At 51.1% G+C, this 7,688-nt stretch overlaps 1 protein-coding gene across 1 annotated transcript in view; it reads left to right on the top strand.

The window, feature by feature from the left end:
• macrod2 (mono-ADP ribosylhydrolase 2) overlaps positions 1–7,688 on the top strand; it is a 325,831-nt gene that overhangs the window by 106,250 nt on the left and 211,893 nt on the right. The window lies entirely within an intron of this gene.

Below are 7,688 nucleotides of genomic sequence, written 5' to 3'. Positions count from 1 at the left end.
TCCTAGTGTCCTAGCTGGTACTGTCCTACTGTCCTAGCAGGTACTGTCCTACTGTCCTAGCAGGTACTGTCCTAGTGTCCTAGCAGGTACTGTCCTACTGTCCTAGCAGGTACTGTCCTAGTGTCCTAGCAGGTACTGTCCTAGTGTCCTAGCTGGTACTGTCCTACTGTCCTAGCAGGTACTGTCCTACTGTCCTAGCTGGTACTGTCCTACTGTCCTAGCAGGTACTGTCCTAGTGTCCTAGCTGGTACTGTCCTACTGTCCTAGCAGGTACTGTCCTAGTGTCCTAGCAGGTACTGTCCTAGTGTCCTAGCTGGTACTGTCCTAGTGTCCTAGCTGGTACTGTCCTAGTGTCCTAGCAGGTACTGTCCTAGTGTCCTAGCTGGTACTGTCCTAGTGTCCTAGCAGGTACTGTCCTAGTGTCCTAGCTGGTACTGTCCTAGTGTCCTAGCTGGTACTGTCCTAGTGTCCTAGCAGGTACTGTCCTAGTGTCCTAGCTGGTACTGTCCTACTGTCCTAGCTGGTACTGTCCTAGTGTCCTAGCAGGTACTGTCCTAGTGTCCTAGCAGGTACTGTCCTAGTGTCCTAGCTGGTACTGTCCTAGTGTCCTAGCTGGTACTGTCCTAGTGTCCTAGCAGGTACTGTCCTAGTGTCCTAGCTGGTACTGTCCTAGTGTCCTAGCTGGTACTGTCCTAGTGTCCTAGCAGGTACTGTCCTAGTGTCCTAGCTGGTACTGTCCTAGTGTCCTAGCAGGTACTGTCCTAGTGTCCTAGCTGGTACTGTCCTAGTGTCCTAGCTGGTACTGTCCTAGTGTCCTAGCTGGTACTGTCCTAGTGTCCTAGCAGGTACTGTCCTACTGTCCTAGCTGGTACTGTCCTAGTGTCCTAGCTGGTACTGTCCTAGTGTCCTAGCAGGTACTGTCCTAGTGTCCTAGCTGGTACTGTCCTACTGTCCTAGCTGGTACTGTCCTAGTGTCCTAGCTGGTACTGTCCTAGTGTCCTAGCTGGTACTGTCCTAGTGTCCTAGCAGGTACTGTCCTAGTGTCCTAGCTGGTACTGTCCTAGTGTCCTAGCTGGTACTGTCCTAGTGTCCTAGCAGGTACTGTCCTAGTGTCCTAGCTGGTACTGTCCTAGTGTCCTAGCTGGTACTGTCCTAGTGTCCTAGCAGGTACTGTCCTAGTGTCCTAGCTGGTACTGTCCTAGTGTCCTAGCTGGTACTGTCCTAGTGTCCTAGCAGGTACTGTCCTAGTGTCCTAGCTGGTACTGTCCTAGTGTCCTAGCAGGTACTGTCCTAGTGTCCTAGCTGGTACTGTCCTAGTGTCCTAGCAGGTACTGTCCTAGTGTCCTAGCTGGTACTGTCCTAGTGTCCTAGCTGGTACTGTCCTAGTGTCCTAGCAGGTACTGTCCTAGTGTCCTAGCTGGTACTGTCCTAGTGTCCTAGCAGGTACTGTCCTAGTGTCCTAGCTGGTACTGTCCTAGTGTCCTAGCTGGTACTGTCCTAGTGTCCTAGCTGGTACTGTCCTAGTGTCCTAGCAGGTACTGTCCTAGTGTCCTAGCTGGTACTGTCCTAGTGTCCTAGCAGGTACTGTCCTAGTGTCCTAGCAGGTACTGTCCTAGTGTCCTAGCTGGTACTGTCCTAGTGTCCTAGCTGGTACTGTCCTAGTGTCCTAGCAGGTACTGTCCTAGTGTCCTAGCAGGTATTGTTCTAGTGACCAGTCCCACGCCATCCCTGCTGCTCTCAGCTGAGTCGCTCTGTGAGTGACAGGCATAGAGACGCTTGAATTACGAAGCCAATTAATAGCTCTGAAGCTTTAGAGAACCTTGGGTTGCATCTTTTGAAGGAACTTGAGGACTTGCAAGAAATATCTCTATAGAAATTTACCTTAAACAAATACATGATTCCTTTGAGCTAGAACTTTTCACTCCAATGCTAGTTTGTTTTAGTCAGCCGTTAATATCCTGGGTTTGTTTTGATTCTACGTTATCATGATTCTTAAGTGATTCCCGTTGCTTATCTCAGTCTCAATTCATCTTGGAAAGTGCTCTGTTTCTCTTTCGCCCTCACCTCTCTGTGAACCATTTATCCCCTGTCTGGCTTGTTTATTGAGGAGATTGGAGGAGACCAGAGGCTGGTATTATTTGGGTTAGACAGGGAGGAGGTTGTGTGTAGATGTGTGTATGTGTGTGTGCACGTGAGTGTACTTGTGAGTGTGTGTGTTCCAGGAGTGTGATGTCACAGTGCTGTGTGTGTGTTCCAGGAGTGTGATGTCACAGTGCTGTGTGTGTGTTCCAGGAGTGTGATGTCACAGTGCTGTGTGTGTGTTCCAGGAGTGTGATGTCACAGTGCTGTGTGTGTGTTCCAGGAGTGTGATGTCACAGTGCTGTGTGTGTGTTCCAGGAGTGTGATGTCACAGTGCTGTGTGTGTGTTCCAGGAGTGTGATGTCACAGTGCTGTGTGTGTGTTCCAGGAGTGTGATGTCACAGTGCTGTGTGTGTGTTCCAGGAGTGTGATGTCACAGTGCTGTGTGTGTGTTCCAGGAGTGTGATGTCACAGTGCTGTGTGTGTGTTCCAGGAGTGTGATGTCACAGTGCTGTGTGTGTGTTCCAGGAGTGTGATGTCACAGTGCTGTGTGTGTGTGTGTGTCCCTGTCGTAGACACCTCACCAGTATGAAAGCCTCCTCATCTCCTCCAGGACTCTCAATGTGATTCATCTCTCCTGGATCCCTCTCCTCTCCCGGGAACCACGCTGTCGCCGGACTCAAACAAGGTGTTTCCAGCTGACGCCAGGGATGCCTTATCTCTTACATCCTAGAGGATAGACAGTGTCATAAATAAAGCTGAATACATTATTCAGTCGTTGTTTGCGGTCCCTCTGGTTGTGTTGTTTCCATACCCCTGCCGTTAGATGCCAAGTTGTGGTGGAGCTCGGCTCTTCCCATGGGGCCTTTCATGTTCGTTTTGTAGTTGAAGTTCCAGGTGAAGAGTGCAGAGTTTATGTCAGCGTGTCGGAGGACGGCTGTTCCTGGGTTACCCCTTCGTCCTGTCAGGGAGGATCTGAGACACACTCACACTCTCACACACGCACACACACACACTCACTCACACACACACACACACACACACACACACACACACACACACACACACACACACACACACACACACACACACACACACACTCTCACACACACACACACACACACACTCACTCCTCGAAGGAGTATGACTGGCCGGGACTGATCTCATGTGGCTGAGACAGAGAGAGAATGCAGAGGGGAAGGGGAGGTCAAAGTACAAATACTTTGTTACTGTACTTAAGTCGATTTTTCTGGTATCAGTACTTTACATATGTATTTTTTAAACCAAATTTTGCTTTCACAAAAATTAACCCCAAAAAAGTTAAACAAAATTTCATTTTGGAAATATTGATTTATTTAATTTATTTTTAAGGTTTAAAGAAATATTTTCCAAAAAAAAGGTGACAAAAGAAAGGCCCTTCCCCAGAAACATCCCCTCCACTGTCAACCCACTTCACCCTGTGGTCATGGAGACCAGCAGGGTTAACCCACTTCACCCTGTGGTCATGGAGACCAGCAGGGTTAGAGGACGTGACGTTGAAATCAGCGAGACAAGGTCGCCGTGGCGACTGCGGCGTGTGATAGCTGTAGAATGGTGGAGACTCCATTGCGGCATGAAAGCCTGAGCTCATTACCTGCTACATCTTCCTCCAGTCACTGTGGGGGGGGGGGGGGGGGGAGGAGGGGGAGGGCAGCCTCTCTCATCCTCCTCCCACCTCCAATCAGCTATGATGGATGGACTAATTGATGCAGAATGATCAGGCCATTCATTTCAGCCCACAACAGTGAGCTCCATATTTAGGGTTTGTAATGCGTCAGAACAAGAAGGGAGGAAGAGAGGGAGAGAGAGAAAGAGAGAGAGAGAGAGAGAGAGAGAGAGAGAGAGAGAGAGAGAGAGAGAGAGAGAGAGAGAGAGAGAGAGAGAGAGAGAGGGAGAGAGAGGGTGAGAGAGAGAGACAGAAAGAGAGAGGGAGAGACACACACAGAGAGAGAGAGAGAGAGAGAGAGAGAGAGAGAGAGAGAGAGAGGCAGAAAGAGAGAGGGATAGATACAGAGACACAGAGAGAGAGAGAGAGAGAGAGAGAGAGAGAGACAGACAGACAGACAGACAGACAGACAGACAGACAGACAGAAAGAGAGAGGGAGAAATACAGAGACAGAGAGAGAGACAGAAAGAGAGGGAGGGAGAGATACAGAGACACACATAGAGAGAGAGAGAGTCTAGTGGTTGCTGGTTGAATTACTTTCAGTCAACGGTCCCTGATATAATACACACAGGATGTTCTTGGATGGAACACAAGCTAATGCAATCATCATATCCAATGCAGTGGTGAGCTAATGAGGAGATATCAGGAGTGGTGGTCGGGGAGAAAGGTGTGTGTGTTTGAGTGTCTGTGTGTGTGTGTGTTTGAGTGTGTGTGTGTCTGTGCATCTGTGTGTGTGTCCCAGCCTATGAATGATTCATCTCTGTCCCCCTAAATCAAGCTGGCGTGTGTTGCCTGCAGCAGGCTTGTCATTAGCTAGTCAGCAACACCTTCTGATCTCTCTCTGCAGTGCGGGTTAAGCTGAGGGCTTTACTTAAACAACACAGACACACACACACACACCTACATTTATACACGCCTACACACACATTAATACATACAGATAAACACAGACACCTGCACACATACACATACTGTACATGACATACACACAATCACATCACTCACTGTATAACACCATGACAGCTTCAGTCCACAGTCATGTGACGGAGTGAAAGCAGGTGAACTCATGGTTGTCAGGGTGACAGATACAGAAATGGAACTCCACTGACAGTTGTTCAAGATACAGCTCAGCTGTTTGTCTCAGCTCAGCTTCGGTGATCGCTCAGATGAAAGGTCTCTATCGCTTGGAAGTTACAAAGAAAAACTTACATTTGTTTGGAGCTTTGAAAAATAAATAAATGTAGAAGCTATGAAATGGACTATGGCGTCTGCTGTGCTACCCCAGATGACAGAGCTGAGGTATGCACCCCCCCCCCCCCCCCCCAGCTCTCCCCTTCTGGACGACACAGTAACGGCCTTCCTGGCAACATAGAAACATTTAGTATAAACAGATAGGTAGTGTTTCTGCTACGCTGTCTTCCTCCTCTCTGGGACCGCAGTTAGAAACTCATTTTGATTTCATCCAGGTTTGACCGTCCGCTTGTCCTCCTCGCCCTCCGCGCCCTCCGCACCCTCCACCCTCATCACCCTCATCACCCTCATCACCCTCCTCACCCTCCTCACCCTCCTCACCCTCATCACCCTCATCACCCTCCTCACCCTCCTCACCCTCCTCACCCTCCTCACCCTCCGCACCCTCCTCACCCTCATCACCCTCCTCACCCTCCGCACCCTCCTCACCCTCATCACCCTCCTCACCCTCCGCGCCCTCCGCGCCCTCTGTGGCCTGCGACCCCCAACAGTCGAGTAGGAGGCCCCATCAAACCCATGAGGCCAGACGTACATCATGCGCTGGTGTTAGCCAACCCTGTGATGTTGCTCTTCTGTCCCTGCAGCTGAGGAGGTGTGGTGGTGAGGTGGTGTGGTGGTGAGGAGGTGAGGAGGTGTGGTGGTGTGGTGGTGAGGTGGTGAGGAGGTGAGGAGGTGTGGTGGTGAGGAGGTGTGGTGGTGAGGAGGTGAGGAGGTGTGGTGGTGTGGTGGTGAGGAGGTGAGGAGGTGTGGTGGTGAGGAGGTGTGGTGGTGAGGAGGTGAGGTGGTGAGGTGGTGAGGTGGTGAGGAGGTGAGGTGGTGAGGTGGTGAGGAGGTGAGGTGGTGGGGTGGTGAGGTGGTGAGGTGGTGAGGAGGTGAGGTGGTGGGGTGGTGAGGTGGTGAGGAGGTGAGGTGGTGAGGTGGTGAGGAGGTGAGGAGGTGAGGTGGTGAGGTGGGACCCCGGGCCAGTGCCCTCCTCCCTGTCTCGCTCAATTAGCCGTGGCGTGGTTGGTTGCTGCACGGCTGTTGAAAATGGGCAAGAAGAGTCAATGTGGGTCTCCTTCCCACAATGCATCAGCCTCGACCCCCCCCCCCCTCCCCCCTGCTCGATGGTCGCCGAGCTTTCTGGGTCAGTTGTTGAGATTTCAGGCAACTCGGGGCGTTACCCAACCCAGTGTCACAACACGTTTGCGTCCGAGGCTGGGTGAGCCATCTCAGAGGGAGGACGCTGGGCTGCCAATCGTGGTGTGTGTGTTTTCTGTCTGTGTGTGTGAGCCTGCGTTAATGTGTGCATTTGTGTGGGGGTGTGTCTGCGTGTGTGTGTCTGCGTGTGTGTCTGCGTGTCTGTGTGTGTGTCTGCATGTGTGTGTGTGTTTCTCATTGCTGACTATGTAGACGCTGAGCAGTCGTGTCAGGAGACTCGTGGTCTGTTTGAGGCCCTGGGTAGTGGAGCGATGGGATACGACAGTAACACAGCCCATCGTTTCACACACACACACACACACACACACACACACACACACACACACCCCTAGACACACGCACACACCCCTAGACACACACACACACCCCTAGACACACACACACCCCTAGACACACACACACCCCTAGACACACACACACACACCCCTAGAGACACGCACACACCCCTAGAACCACACACACACACACACCCCTAGACACACACACACACACACACCCTTAGAGACACACACACACACCCCTAGACACACACACACACACCCCTAGACACACACACACACACCCCTAGACACACACACACACACCCCTAGACATGGGAGGTGCAAGAGCCTGAGAGACCATCCACACACCCTCTGGTCATTTACCATCCTGCAACACTTCAAAAGAGATTTGGCCCAAACTGGTTATTCTCTTTGAGTGGGTCTTCCTTTGTTTTCTTTCTTTTTTCAAAATACTAACTTTCCATTCCCCTGAAAGTAAGAGCTACCTTATCAGGAAACACTTGTCTACCTACATACTAACGATGAGAGACAGTACAAAGATGCCGCAATGACCGAGAACAGAAGAAAAATGAGTCGGAAAACGTTTTTTTTACAACCGTTCTTGTAATCAAACTTGTAATTTTCCAGTTTGTGCTCACTCTTTCCTCAACCTCCTCGATACAGACTCATGTGATTTTCACATCATAACAATTACAACATGCTTGCCAAGGGTGGGATGGACTTCTAATGGACTCCTAGTAGAGTTGTGTCCTGTAGTCACCTCTCCTCTGCAGCCAACAGGCAGGAGGATAATTGAGCTAACGTGGACCCACATCCTAGATCGATGGATAAACATAGCTGGAGTCCGTCATCAAGCAGCATTTAAAGCACAGAGGCATTACCCTGTCTGCTACGCCAGCAAGGTTGTGGCGAATGTCTTCGGCCAAGCAGTTAGCCCTCCGAGCAGGAAGAGTGAATCGGCGTCCTGGACCATTACCTCAGGGATCAGGAGCGGGGTCTGCTGAGCAGGACAGGAGCCAGGGCGGAGGGCTTGGGAGAGGATGTTTGTACGGAAGGCTTGGGCGAGGATGTTTGTACGAGGCGCTCTTAAAATGAGGGTTGACGTGGAACGGGACTTCCCAGACACCTCTCATGAGCAGGTCGGCCCTGCTGGGGTGGCCTGAAGTGAAACA

This window comes from Osmerus eperlanus, chromosome 6, assembly GCF_963692335.1.
Source record: "Osmerus eperlanus chromosome 6, fOsmEpe2.1, whole genome shotgun sequence".
Taxonomy (NCBI): domain Eukaryota; kingdom Metazoa; phylum Chordata; class Actinopteri; order Osmeriformes; family Osmeridae; genus Osmerus; species Osmerus eperlanus.
Note: the sequence above shows the minus strand (reverse complement) of the source record. Positions and strands in the feature narration are given on the sequence as shown.